Source organism: Chrysochloris asiatica, unplaced genomic scaffold (assembly GCF_000296735.1).
Source record: "Chrysochloris asiatica unplaced genomic scaffold, ChrAsi1.0 scaffold00169, whole genome shotgun sequence".
Lineage (NCBI taxonomy): Eukaryota > Metazoa > Chordata > Mammalia > Afrosoricida > Chrysochloridae > Chrysochloris > Chrysochloris asiatica.
In genome coordinates, this window is record NW_006408687.1 from 4,026,755 (window position 1) to 4,042,421 (window position 15,667).

Genomic DNA, 15,667 nt, shown 5'->3' on the forward strand with positions numbered 1-15,667 from the left:
ACTTGGCCTCTGCTTCATTCTCCACATTCTCAGAGAGCAACGATGCTGTAACCTTCTTTCCTTGTGAGCATGGAGGGTGTTGCTGGGTCCTCCTGTGTCCCAGTCACTGACCAGTGGAGCACCTAAGGGACAGGCTTCTTAAGGGGCCACCCCAAAACTGTTTCCACCCCATTTCTAGGGTGGCCCCTTAAAAAGCCTGTCCCTTAGGTGCTCCAAAGTACCACTGGCCATATTCTTAATGTCATCCCACAACATTTGTGGTCTTCAGTCATTAATGTCTAATGCATCAAATCTGTTCTTGAGGTTGTCTCTAAATGGGATATATTCAAAATCATATTTTTGGCTCTCAGTGACTTGTTTTCATTTTCCTTAACTTCAGCCAGAACTTGAAAATGAGCAATTGATGGTCTATTTCACAGTCGGTTCCTGACCTTGTTTCGGTTGATGATATTGAGCTTCTCCATGTTTCTTTGCACAGATGTTGTCGTTGTTGTTGTTGTTGTTAAGTGCCGTTGAGTCGTTCTGACCCATAGCAACCCTTACAGGGTTTCCGAGGCTGTAAATCTTTACGGGAGTAGAAAGCCTCATCTTTCTCCCATGCAGCGGCAGCTGGTAGTTTCGAACTGCTGACCTTAAGGTTACGAATCTGCCAATTCGTAACCACTATGGCAGAGCTCAGATGTAGTCGACTTAATTTCTGTGTATTCCACATGGTGAGGCCCGTGTGCATAGTCATTTTTTTTTATGTTGTTGAAAAGGCATTTGCAATGAATAAGTTACTTATCTTGTAAACTTCTATTATGCTATCCCCAGCATGGTATCTATCATCAAGGCCATATTTTCCAACTTTAGATTGTTCCTCCTTTTGTTCAGCTTCTGCATTCCAGTCACCAGTAATCATCAATGCATTTTGATTACAGGCTTGATTAATTTCAAACTGAAGAAGTTGGTAGAAGTCTTCAATTTCATGATCATTGTTTTTAATGGTTAGTATGTAAATTTGAAAGGAGCTCTGGTAGCATAATGGTTACGACTCAGGCTGCTAATCTCAAGGTCAGCTGTTCGAAACTACCAGCTGCTCCATGGGGTAAAGATGAGGCTTTCTGCTCCCATCAAGATTTACAGCCTTGGGAATACATGGTTGCTATGAGTTGGAACCGACTTCACGGCACATTACCACCACCATGTTAATTTGAATAATAGTCATATTAAGTGATCTTCCTTGCAGGGATAAGGATAGCATCTTATCAAAGAAAACATTGTACTTGAAAGTAAATCTTGAAATGTACTTTTTGATAATGAAAGCAACTCCATTCCTTTTGAATTTGTGGTTCCTAGAGTAATAAACCATATGATTATGTGATTCAAAATGGCCAATACCAGTACATTTCAACTCCCTCATGCCTAGGATGTCAATCTTTATGTGTTCCATTTCATTTTTGATAACTTGCAATTTTCCTAGATTATTAATAGATATTTGCACCTGTTTATTCCCATTTTGAGTTGTGCCCCATTAGCAAATGATAGTTCTGGAAGTTTGGGTCTATTCATATCATTAAGGTCAACTCCACTTTGAGTCGGCAGTTCTTCCACAGTCATAATTGGAGTGCTTTCCAACCTGGGGAGATCACCATCCGGCACTATATCAGGTAATGTTCTGTTGCTACTCATAATGTTTTCAGTGGCTAACTGTTCAGAAGTGGTTCGCCTCTCCTTCGTCCTAGTTTTAGTTTAGAAACTCAGCTGAAACCTGACCACTATGAGCGACCCTGCTGGTTTTTAAAATCCTGGTGGCATAATTTTCAGAATCACAGCAGCACATAAGCCACCACAGGATGACAAATTGACAGGGAAGTAGTAGACTGGTATATTGGATAAGCATATTAGAAATACCGTAGTATAGGTACTACCAAACTTTTAGAACCACAAAACTCCTTGAAATGATACTCAATCCTACATGATTCAACACATATTTAAAAATGACTTAAAATTTTGCTGAAATACTTATCTAATAATATAGCAGTTATCAGTTAGATAAGTATTTCAGCAAATTTTTATTATTTTTTAATGTGGAATTGAGTTATGCCAGATAGAGCAATCTTTCAAAGGGTGTGTGATTTTATAAATTTGATTAAGCCTCTATCAAAGTAGAAGTCCTGATGTGGTGTTGCAGGATCAGCACTGTACTGTTATCTGCAATGTCGGTGGTTCAAACCCAGCTGTACTCAGAAACCCTCGGAAACCGTGTGGTTAAGAGTTGGGACCAAACAACAGCATACCAAGTTAGTTCTCAATTCTATAACTCTGGCTTCACTGTGATCCTTAAAAGCTAAGCCAAGTTCTACCTAGATGGAGTGACCTCTATGTTCTTGTCATCACTAGCTTTTCTTTGACCTTTGTATCTCCTCATATTCCTACTAAAATATGCAAAAGCTATAGTAAATGAAAGTAGACTAAATAGACTACATCCAAATAGACTAAAGTAGAATATATTGGCAAGCTCAGGAATGAGGTTGGCCAACCAGAAAGACAGTCTGAGGAGCAGCAGTAACCAACCTGGCTGCCTCTAGAAATGTCATTTCTCCAATCTCTGTCTCTGTCTCTCTTTCCCTCTCTCTCTCGCTCTCACACACACACATACACACAAAATGGTAATAATCACCAGTCTTATTTTCTTCAACTCCAATTTGACAAGATCTGACTGATTAGCCCTCCAATCTCAAGCCATTCTAGTTACTCTCTCTAACATCCAATTCAGAAACCTTAGGAAAAGACACTGTTTGGTGTAGCTTTGTTCTGATGCCCACTAGAAAAACCAAGTGACCAGCGGAGGGTCTGCAAGAAGATGTAGCACTCATTTAAATTGTAGGTATTAGAATACAGGAAGGAACACCATGAGAGGCAGTATATATAGGAATTACAAATGCTGCTTGCAAAGAGTTAGAAATACTCAAACACCCTGGTGATTGATATAAAATAAAAACTGCAGTATGTAAAAATGCCCATACTAGGATTACCATGTTTTTAAAGACATGAACTTGGTACGCACTTGATTAGGGCAGAAACTACCTTCTTCATTTCTTTATCCAAGCATTGTTGTTATTGCTGTTGTTAAGTGCCATCGAGTCTGTTCCGATCAATAGCGACCCTGTATAGGGTTTTTGAGAAGCAGCTGATGAGCTTGAACCACCGATCTTGCAGTTCAAACGGCGTGCAGTCTGGTGCATTAACCCACAGTGCCACACCAGGACTCCATAGTGCCTGGTATATAATAGAAGCTCCATAAATGTTTGCTCAATGAATGAGTACAACAAAATGGAACAAGAAACAATATGACAGAAAGGAGATACATCAAAAAGTGGTGATCAATATGAGATTACAGAAAATTTTAATTTTTCCTGGATTTACTTTTTTGGCTGTTTAAATCGTCTGCAAAAACATGTGTTACTTTTTAAATCTGATAAGCAAATTACCTTAAAGGAAACTTTGTGAGAAAATGAGGATTATGTGTTGTATGGAAAAGAAAAATGGAAATGTCATCAGGTTCCCTTGACAACAATCAGGAGTTTTGTCCCTAGAGGCCCCTGAGATGCAAACTGGCAGAGTTCTCTCCTCCACCAGCTCGAAACAGGCCACCTGGAGAATGCAGGGTCTCTTGGGAAGAAAGTTTTTTTCAGAGCTGTTTTCTTCCTGACTTAAAGATAACAGAGGAGGACTCTGGCTCTGAGGCCCTCTTCACTGATTCCATAACTCAGGGTTATTTTCAGCTCCTCCTGTGCAGCTGCCAGCAACAGTGAGAGCTTGAAAAGCACTGAGGCGGAGCCACTCACCTCACCTGTGCAAAAAGCTCCTTCTCCCCACAAAGAATCTGGCAGTTTTAGGAGGATGCAGCAATCACCTAATCCACCCTTCATTTTATAGGGCAAGTAACTGAAAAGCAGAGTGGTGAAGCAACCTTTGGAAAGTTACATAAGCTAGGTAAACCTCAGTTTCCCCACTGTACATAAACTGGAATAAGATTGGCGTAATGTTTCCAACATAAGGTTCATCTCAGTGTTTCAAAGCCTGAAAACCAAAATCCAAAGCAACTGTTAGCAAACTGATCCCAACTCATGGTGATTCTGTGTATGCAGAGTACAATGGGACCCCATAGAGTTTTCACAGCTGTGACCTTTCAAATTAGATTGATTCCCAGACCCTTCTTCTTCTGAGATGTTGGGTAGACTTGAACCTTAAACCTTTCATTTAGTACCCAAACATGTAACTGTTTGCACCACCCTTGGCACCCTAAAGAAACACAAATCTCACTAAAAATATCTTGGGAAATACTAATGTATGACAGTGGTAGAGCACTCAGAAAAGTTTGCAAAAGTTCCCTTTATGCATCTCTCTTCTCTAAGCCTCATGCCCCATTGCTTTTGCTCCAGATCTTTTCACCCACCTCAAGATTCCCATTGCATCTGGCTTTCCTGTGCTCTGGAGAGCTTTTCCTTCCCACCCAGAGCTAGTTCTCCACCACCACCACCCCATCTCTGCATTCTTTCTTAAGCACGTCAACCAGTCCACTTTCAATGTCTCCCCTGCTCTTCTTCCCCTCTTGAGCACAAAGAAGGGTTAGCAGCTGACCAAGCAAACAAAACAAAAGAAAACACAAGGAATTCAAGTCTGTCTACTTTAGTGTTTGTTTGTTCTTTTATCCTTCACATATATGATGCTATTGTTATTGTTGATGTGGTGGTGGTGGTTATGTGCCATGGAGTAGGTTCTGACTCATAGTGACCCTGTACAGGGTTTCCGAGGCTGTAAATCTTTACAGGAGTAAAAAGCTTCACATTTCTCCCACGGAACAGCTGGTAGTTTCGAACTGCTGACCTTGTGGTTCGCAGCCCAATTCGTCAAAAATTAAATGGAACACATAAAGATCAATATCCTAGACAATATTGAACTGAAATGGACTGGTGTTGGCCATTTTAAATATGACAATCATATGGTTTCCTATACCAGGAATGACAAAGAGGAATGACATTGCATTTCAAGATCTGTCTTGAAGTATAATGCTATCTGTGATGGGATAATATCCATGCACGTGGCAATGTGGAATAAAGCACTAGACTGCAAGGTCAGTTTGAGCTACAAGATCAGCAGTTTAAACTCACCCATCACTCCTTGGAAACCCTATATAAGGTCACTATGAGTCAAAACTGACTCAATGGCACCTAACAGCAACAACAAAGAACACCAGTCAATATCACTATTTTCAAATTTACCCATCAACCACTAAAGCCAGTGATGATAAAATTGAAAATTCTACCAACTTTTTCAGTCTGAAACCATCAAATATGCAATCAAGATACATTGATAATTACTGGTGATTGGAATGCAAAGGTTTGAAACCAAGAAGAAGGATTAGTAGTTGGAAACCGTGGCCTTGGTTATAGAAATGATGCTGGAGATCTCATGATAAAATTTTGCAAGACCAATAACTTCTTCATTGCAAATACCTTTTTAAATAACATAAAATATGACTATACACATGGACCTGACCAGATAAACTATACGGAAATCAAATTGATTACATCTGGGGAAAGGGATGGTAGAAAAGCTCCATATCATCAGTCAAATCAAGGCCAGGGGCAGGCTGTGGAACAGAGCATCTCAATGCAAGTTCAGGCTAAAGCTGAAGAAAATTAAAACAAGTCTAAGAGAGTCAAAACATGACCTTGAACATATCCCATCTGAATTTAGACATCTTCTCAGGAACAGATTTGATGCATTAGACACTAATGACTATGGATCAGAAGTGTTATTATTGTTGTTGTTAGCTACCCTCAAGTCAGCCCCCACCTCATGATGATCTCATTCACAATGAAACAAAATATTGTCTAGTCCTTTTCCGTATTCACAATCACTGGTATGTTGAGTTCATTGTTGTTTCCACTGTGCAGTTGAAGTTACTTCTAACCAAGGGGGCCATCTTCCAATTGTTGTTGTTGTTGTTGTTGTTAAGTGCTGTCAAGTCAGTTGCAACTCATAGCAACCCTGTATAAGGTTTCTGAGGAGCAGCTGATGAGCTTGAACCATTGACCTTGAGGCTCAAACCAACTTTGAGTCCAGCACATTAATCCACAGTGCCACACCAGGACCCCCACCTTCCAGTACTTTATCTAATAATACGGTTGTAACCCATAAAGTTTACCCTGGCTAATTTTCAGAAAAATATCACCAGGCCTTTCTTCCTAGTCTGGAAGTTCTACTGAAACCTGTCCATCATGAGTGATCCTGCTGGTATTTGAAATACTGGTAGCATAGCTTCCAGAATTATAAAAACCAAATCAGTTGTTGTGGAATTGATTCTTACTCATGGTGCCCTTGTGTGTGTCCCAGTAGAACTATACTCCATGGAGTTTTCAGGGCTGATTTATGAGAAGTAGATAAAGAAGAAGGCAAAGCCTTTCTTTCAAGGCACCTCTGGGTTTCCAGAACACTAAAGGGCAGAAACTGAATCTAGAATAAGAGGCATTCATTCATACAGAACAAGGGGACATTGATTGGTTTTAAATCAGGAAACGTGTGTGTCATACTTGTATCCTTTCACCATCCTTAGTCAACCTGCATGCTGAGCAAATCATCTAAGAAACTGTACTATATAAAGAAGAACATGGCATCAGAAATGGAGAAAGCCTCATTAGCAACCTGCAATATGCAGATGACAGAACCTTGCTTACTGAAAGAGGATTTGAAGTACTTGCTGATGAAGAACAAAGATGACAGCCTTTAGTATGGATTACATATCAACATAAAGGAAACAAAAAGCCTCATAATTATACAATCAGCATCATGATAAAAAGAGAAAATATTACAGTTGACAAAGGCTTCATTTTTCTTGTATCCACAATCAAACAGCAGTCAAGAAATCAAATGCCATAGTGCATTGGACAAAGTTGTTGCAAAAGACCTCTTTAAAAGGTTAAGGAACAAAGATGTCACGTTGAGGACTAAACCAACCCATGGTGTTTTCAATTGCTTCATATGCATGTGAAAGCTGGATGGTGAGTAAGGAAGACCAGAGAAGAATTGATGTCTCTGAATTATAGTGCTGACAAGAATACTGAAATTGTCATGGAGTTCTAAAAGAACAAACAAATGTATCTTGGATGAAGTACAGTCTAGAAGCAAAGATGCTGAGACTTCTTATCATGTATTAGCAGCAGAGATCAGTCCCTGCAGAGGGACATCATGCTTGGGTTTTTTTTTTTTAAAAAAAAAGGAAGACTCAATGATATGGATTGATACAGTGGCTGTAACAACAGGCACAAGCCTAACAACCGTGAGGGTGCACAGGACAGGACATTTTTTCATTTTGTTGAACATAAGGTCGCTATGAGTTGGAATTGAATCAATGGTATCTAACAACAACAAATCTCTGGGTATATTCAAATCTCCAAACTTTTTGTTAGCAGCTGAGCACCTTAACCATTTGTACCTCCTCCTCCCAGAGGCTTCTAGCAGCACACAAACCACCACGGAATGACAAATTGACAAATAACAATAAGATCTCTTTCACAGAGCTTTGTGTAAGAAATAAATGAAGTAATCCAAGTGAAAAGCTTAGCACATCATGAGTGCTCAATAATAGTTAGCTTGCTTGCCTCTCTCTTCTCAAAACACAAGAAGTCTGACTATATATTAGAAAAACATAACTAATTACTAGTAGCACTGCAGGTTAGACATTGGACTGCTAACTGCAATGTCAGTGGTTCAATCCCACCAGCCACTCCATGAGAGAAAGATGCAGCTGTCAGTTCCCGTAAAGATTTTGCAGTTTCAGAAATCCTATGTAGGATCACTGTGAGTCAGAATTGACTTGATGGCCATGAGTTTGTTTTTTTCCTTTTATTATTTTTTTATCCTACAGCACCAGCAGGGCTCCTTACTCTTTTATCTAAGAAGTTAAAAATTTTATCCATGATACCAAAGTTAATTCTGAATTTATTTTGTTGTTGTTGTTGTTAAGTGCCATTGAGTTGCTTCCAACCCACAGCAACCCTTTATAGAACTTCCAAGAAGCAACTGGTGAACTTGAACCATCTATATTGTGGTTGAAAGCGACTTCACAGTCCCAGTGCATTAAACCACCCTGCCACACCAGGATTCCATTTGGTAGAGGCCTAAAACACCAATAAGTGCCTTTTTTTTTAAATGGGAAAATGGAATTAAAAGGTAATTAAATTTTTACATGAACTTTAGAAGGCCCCTTATACTTATATATGCCTCATAGATATATACAGCTATACACACATATATGCTTATATACATACGATATCTACACAAGTATTTGGATGTGAAGGTGTCAAAAAGTTAATGGAAAAATTCCATTCTCTCTTTTTTTTTTAAGGTTTTTATTGTGGATTGAGTCAAATTTACAGGGCATAACATCAGTTTTATAGTCAACAAATCATACACTTCGTTTCATTACATTGATTATAATCCCCTCCATGTACCATCAGTTAACAAAGTTTCTCCCTATCCACTTTAGTTTTTTTAAAAAAACAACAACACTCAGGCATATATAATAATTTACAACTTCAAAGGGCACATTCTGCAAGTCTGCATCCTGACCACTGGCTCTTAGTCCCTCTCTTCCCATGAATCTAGAGTCCTCAGCCTCTCCTCTTCTCGTTGACCCCATCTCTGCCTCCTTCTCTGGTGTCGCTGTTTCTCTGGATAAGGTATCACATTCTGTTTGCACTCTTCTCCCTTGATGGTCATAGGGTCCTCCGTTTCTGGACTGTAAGATTAGCCACTCCCCTGTTTTTGTTACAAAACTTCTACCTTTACAGTTCTGACAGTTGCAATTAGTCACGATGACAATTATTCACTATTGAATCTTACGAATCTTTTCCCCAACTCTCTTCACCAGACTGATCTAGACAAGATGAAAGGTATTCAGTGAGGACACTTTCTTTACCCCTCCCCCAATTCTTAAACTATACTCCCTCTTCAAACCTTGTAAGCCAATCACTTCATACCTTTATCACCCCCTCATTTTAGGTAGCCAATGTCTAAGTTGCCCATCCCTCTCTACCCTGTGTACAGAGGGGATAGCATTGATACTTGAAGTGAAGACTCCTTCCCTCTTTGTTGGTATTTAGAGTTACTACCTCCATGAGTATAGGTCAGGTTAATAAAATTGTAGCCATTTGCCCTTGTTTCCTTTATTAAAAAAAAAAATTTTTTTTTTTTGTAGTCTTCCTCTAGTCGTGTTCTGATTATCAAGCCATCTAAGCTAGGACAAATGGGTACTGTCTGCAATTTTGGGTGTTCTTGTGCATCTCCCCTCACTTCATATTAGCTGGGTGCTTCACTCTCAGCTCTAGCCCTCTGTGGCTATGTCCTTGTACATGGGCTCAGGTGTCCCCAGGTCTCACCACACTTTGGACCAACCAGCCCTTCCTCTTCTCTCTCTCATCTCCAGGTCAACAGGAGTCAATGGACTGTGGTTGAACTCAGCTCATTTCTTCATTGCTGCCTTTCCACTCTTCCACTCACCAGTAGACCAATGTGGTCACCAATAAGCTTACATGCTTGTTCATGTGTTCCCTTTGTGTTCAGTCTTAGATGGGAGTTTGTCCTGAAGGAACTTGATTGCTTGCCTTGACGGCTTCCGGGTGAACAGCTTACTTACTCTTGTAGTAGCCAGACATGCTGACATTTTTGTTTTGGACTTTTCCAGATGATCTTTCTTTGAAGATATATCTTCTTTTGCTCTAGCTGTTTCAAACTGGTCTGCTTGTCCTTTCTAGTGGGAATGTCCCACCTCATATAGTTCTGGATGAGACTCAGGAGTCCACCTAAGGTCCTATACTCTGCAAAGGCTTTGCAGCAGGCCTATTTCACTGGGAAAGTTCTAGAACCCCTTTTAGGTATTCCAATCAGTTATAGGTTGAAGATGGGCTTACAAGCTTTCTGTAATCATGTTTCCCAATATTTCTTTCTATCCCACTCAAGTGTCTATTTTACAATAGTAGGCAAGGGAAACCAATATTCATAAGACAGTCAAGCATTTTAGTATTATTTCCTCTCTTCAAACTATGCCTAGATCCCTGTATCACAGAGCCCTGTTGTTTTGAGGTTGAGCATGCATCACCATTTACCTCTGTCCCACTTAGCCCATGCAAGTCTGTCTCAGTGTTCCCCTATCTATCTTGTTTTTCTGCCTCCTCCCCCTTTTTTTATTGCCCTCCACAACACCCGAACTAAACCCCCCACTCCAACCCCTCTGTTGTGGTTACCTTAATCAATTAACTCTTCCCTCAGTTTGAGAAAGTCTATTTTATCCTGTAATCTACCTGGACTTCTCACCACCTTGATCTCTGTTCCTCTGTGTTTACCTTCTTTCACATTGTAATTGTTTTGATCATAGATTGACCGCCCAGATCCTCTGTTCTTATAATTTTATTCTGTTCTTGACTCTTCCATTTGTTGATTGAGTTCAGGGTGATGCTGCCACGTATGTCATTCTCTGGTTGTTGTCTGTTCTTGTTGGTTCTCAGTCCACAGAACTTCCTTTAGGATATTTTTCATAGCAAACAATGTTGTAATAAATATCCTTGAACTTATATTTCTAAGTATTGGCACATTTCTTTTGAACAGTCTCAGAAGAAAGATTTGCTAGTTCAGGAGATATCTGCATTTTTAAAATTTTAATAGCTATTTCTAGATTATTTTCCCAAATACTTTAATGATTCACATTTCCATCAGCATAGTATGAGAATACCCCTTTACATTCATGTACAACAACAAAATATATTATCACTTTTTTTTATTTTTGATATTTTGTTACATATAAAACTATCTCATTATTTTACATCACGCATATGTCAGTTTGTTGTACTGTGACAGCTTGCTTGTTACTGTGATGCTGGAAACTATGCCATAGATATTTTAAACACCAGCAGAGTCACCCATGGTGGACAGGTCTCAGAGGAGTTTTCAGGCTAAGACAGACTATGAAGAAGGAGAGACAGACTACTTCTAAATGTTTAACTACTGACAACATTATGAATAGCAGCAGAACATTGTCAGATACGTTTCTAGAAAGTGAGACCCTCAGGTTCAAAGGCACTCAAAATACAACTCAGGAAGAGCTGCCTCCTCAAAGTAGATGATCAGTTAAAACCACTAACATTCAAATCTACGTACTAACCACTAAAGTCAGTGATAATGAAATTGAAGAATTCTGCCAACTTATTTAGCCTCAAACAGAATACGCAATCAAAGTGCATTAATAATTGCTAGTGATTGGAATACAAAGGTTGAAACTAAGAGGAAAGATCAGTAGTTGGAAAATGCTGTTGGTGACAAAATTGATGCTGGAGATCGCATGATAGAATTTTGCAAGACCAATGACTTACTAATTGCAAAGACATTTTTAAAACAACATAAAGGCAATTATACATTTTTTTTCACCAAAAGGAATACACAGGAATGAAATTGATTACACCTATGGAAAGAGATCTTGGAAAATGTAAATATCATCAGTCAAAATTGTACCAGAAAGAAATGGTCAATGTACAACCATTTCAAGAGATAACGTATGATCTAGGACAGATGATACTGAAGGAAGAAGGAGCACTAATAAAAAAAAAACAAGGCTCCAGGAATTGATGGAATACAAATTGAAATTTTCCAACAAACTGCTACTACACTCAAGTATGCCAAAAATTTGGAAGACAGTTACTTGACCAGTCAATTGGAAGAGATCCATATTTGTGCCCATTCCAAAGAAAGGTGACAGAATGGAATATGGAAATCATCAAACAATATCATTAGTATCACATGTAAATAAAATCTTGCTTAAGGTAATTAAAAAATGGTTGTAGCAGTACATTGACAGGGTACTGACAGAAATTCAAGCCAAAATCAGAAGAGGATGTAGAAGTAGGGTATCATTTCTGATGTCAGAAAGATCTTGGTTGAAAGCAGAGGATAGCAGAAAGATGTTTGTTTAGTTGTACTTTGTTGACTATTCAAAGGCTTTCAACATTGTGAATCATGACAAACTATGAATAACATTGCAAAAAATGGGTAGTGTAAATTGCTACAGTTTGATGAACTTGAACTATACTTATAGATGTAGTAGCTCAAAATACCTACTGAAAGGGAAGGAGTCTTCACATCAAAGATCAATTTTATCCCCTCTGTATTCAGGGAAGCTAGGGATGGGCAACTTAGACATTGGCTACCTAAAATGAGGGGACAATAAAGGTATAAAGTGACTGGCTTACAAGTTTCAAGAGGGAGTTTAATTTAAGAATGCGTGGGGGAAGGTAGAGTACCTACTGAACAGTTTTCTTCTTGTCTAGATGGAGCAGTTGAAAGAGATGGGGATAAGATTCTTAGGATTCAATACTGAATAATTGTTATCATGACTAATTGCGACTGTCACAATTGTAAAGGTAGATGTTTTGTAACAAAAAGAGGGGAGTAGTTAATCTTACATTTCAGAAACAGAGGACCTTAGGACCATCAAGGGAGAAGAGCACAAGCGGAATGCAGGATCCTATCCAGAGAAGCAGCAACACCAGAGATGGAGACAGAGATGAAGACATGGAGAGAGGGCAGCTGAGGACTCTGGACTCATGGAAAAAGAGGAAGTGGGTGCTGGCAGCCAAGAGACAGGCTTGCAAAATGTGCTCTTTACTTGTTTAAATTATTATACATTCCTGAGGGGTTTTGTGTACATTCCCCCACCCCACCCCCCAAAAAAAACAGAGGGAATGGAAGCAAATACTGTTGAATGATGATGCATGGAAGAGATTGTAGTCATTGCAATGAAATGATGGTGTAAAGCTGATATTCTCCCACATAAACTATCACTCAGTTCACAATAAAGACTTAAGAAAAAAAAAAAAGAAGAAGAAGAATGTGTATTCCAGAATACTTAATTGTGTTCACGAGGAACCTGTACCTAGAGCAAAAAGCAATTTTTAGAATAGAGCAAGGGGATACTAAAGGATTTAAATCAGGAAAAGTGTGTGCCAGGGTTGTATTCTTTCACCATACTTATTCAATCTGAATGTGACATCAGGATTGGAGAAAAACTCATTAACAACCTGTGATATGTAGATGATATCTTTGCTTGTTAGAAGCAAAGAGGACTAAAAATACTTAGTGATGATATCAAAGAACACAGCCTTCAGTATGAGTTATATCTCAATGGAAAAAAAACAAAAATCTTTACAACTGGACCAATAAATAACATCCTGATAAATGGAGGAAAGATTGAAGTGGTCAAAGACTTCATTTTGCTTGAATGCATAATCAACACTCATGGAAGCCGCAGCCAAGAAATCAAATGACAAATTGCATTAGGCAAATCTGCCTCACAAGACCTCTTTAAAGTATTTAAGAGCAAAGATACCAACTTGAGGACTAAGGTGAACCTGATACAAGCCATGGTATTTTCAATTGCCTCATATGCATGTTGGACAATAAATAAATAAGATGGGAGAAGAATCAATGCATTTGAATTATGGTGTTGGATAAAAATATTAAAAGTTCCATGGACTGCCAGAAGAACAAACAAATTTGTGTTGAAAGTAGTGCAGCTAGACTCTTCCATATTGTTATTATTAAGTGCCATCAAGCTGGTTCCGACTCATAGCAACCCAATATAGTGTTTCCAAGGAGTGACAGGTGAGTTTGAACTGCTGACCTTGTGATTCAAACCAACCTTGCAGTTCTGCACTTCTCTGAAGCAACACACCAGGACTCCTTTTTACATACATAGTCTGTCTTTTACAAATTCTAAATGTTCAGTTGGGTTAAAAATCTCTTCGCCTCCAGAATATGCATATCGCTGTCTCTTAGAATTTTTTGTAGGTTTTAAAATTTTGTTTATTGTCTACATTTAAAACTTTTGATCAATATATTAATTTTTATTATTTCCAGAACATGGAAATACAGCAAAAGTAAGATTGCATATACTTTCATTATCATACTAGAGTGTTGTCTATCAGACCCACTGATGGATTATTTACTAGAGACTACGAAATGTCTTTTTTTTTTTTTTTTACTTGCTATTTATTAGTTAGGGCCCAGACTGTAAATTTTCATATTAATTTGCAGGGTTTTCTCCATTAGCAATATAAATTCTTTCTGTCCAACAGAGAAAATAACTCCAAAAAAAGCTATGGTTATTCTGTAGGACATTAGCCTATTTTGCCTCTAATATAATATTTGTATTTCAGCTTGTCTCTCCTATATAGCATCTCTGTTCTCCAGATGAACTTTGAACCAGCTTTATCATCCTGCTGGTTCCTTTATTAATGGGGTTTCCTATTTTTAAAAAAACATTTTTCACTTAGGTCCAATTTATATTTATATGAGAGTCCAGCTTTTAACTTTCTAAAAATTATATTTTGATACTGGAGTTTATTTGGGTATATCATGTAGTGGTGGTGGTGGTAGTGTGCCGTGGAGTCAGTTCCAACTCATAACGACCCTGTATAGGGTTTCTGAGGCTGTAAATCTTTATGGGAGCTGAAAGCCTCATCTTTCTCCCACAGAATGGCTGGTAGTTTCATACTGCTTACCCTGAGGTTAGCAGCCAGACTCGTGACCACAATGCTACCAGAACTCCTTATATCTGATGACAGAGATTTAATTTTATTTTCTTCTACATGAATTGCCAGTTTTGCTAATTCTACTTATTAAATTATCTGATTTCCCCATTAAAAAATTTTTATGGTGAAACTTGATATATACTCCTCCAAGATTCAAACTCAGAGGGAACACATGAGCAGGCAAATAAGCTTACGGTGAGCAGAAATGGAAGAAAGGCAGCAATGAAGATATGGGCTATTTGACCACATTCCATAGACTCCTGTTGGCCTTCAAAGAAGAGGAAGAAGTGGTTGGTCCAAGTGTAGTGAGACATGGGGACTCCTGAGCCCATGGACAAGGATCTAGTCATGGAGGTCTAGAGCTGAGAATGAAGTATCCAGCTGATATGAAGGGAGAGGAGACACACAAGAACACCCAAATTTGCAGATGGTACTTATTTGACCTAGCTTTGATGGCTTAATGTAAGAACTCGACTAGAGGAAGATAAAGAAATTTGATAAAGGAAACAAGTATAAATGGCTACAATTTTATGACTTTGACCTATACTTATGGATGTAGTAGCTAAAAATACCAACTGAGAGGGAAGGATCAAACATATCCCCTCTGTACACAGGGTTGATAGGGATAGGCAACTTAAACATTGGCTACCTAAAATTGGGGAGCTATAAAGGCACGAAGTGGCAAGCTTAAAAGTTTGGAAGAGGGAATTTAGTTTCAGAGTATGCGGGGGAAGGTAGTATCCCCACTGCAATTTTCCTGTTGTATACATGGGTCTGATGAAATGAAATGGTGATAGGATTCATTGATTCAATAGTGAGTAATTGTTATCATACCTAATTGCAATTGTCACAATTGTAATATGTGTAACAAAAAGGAGGAGTAGTTAATCTTATATTCCAGGAACAAAGGACCCTAGGACCATCAAGAGAGAAGAGCATGAGCTAAACATAGAACCCTAATCAGAGAAGGGGTGACACCAGAGATGGAGGCAGAAGTTATGGCATGGAGAGACTGAGCAGCTGAGGACTCTAAACTCATG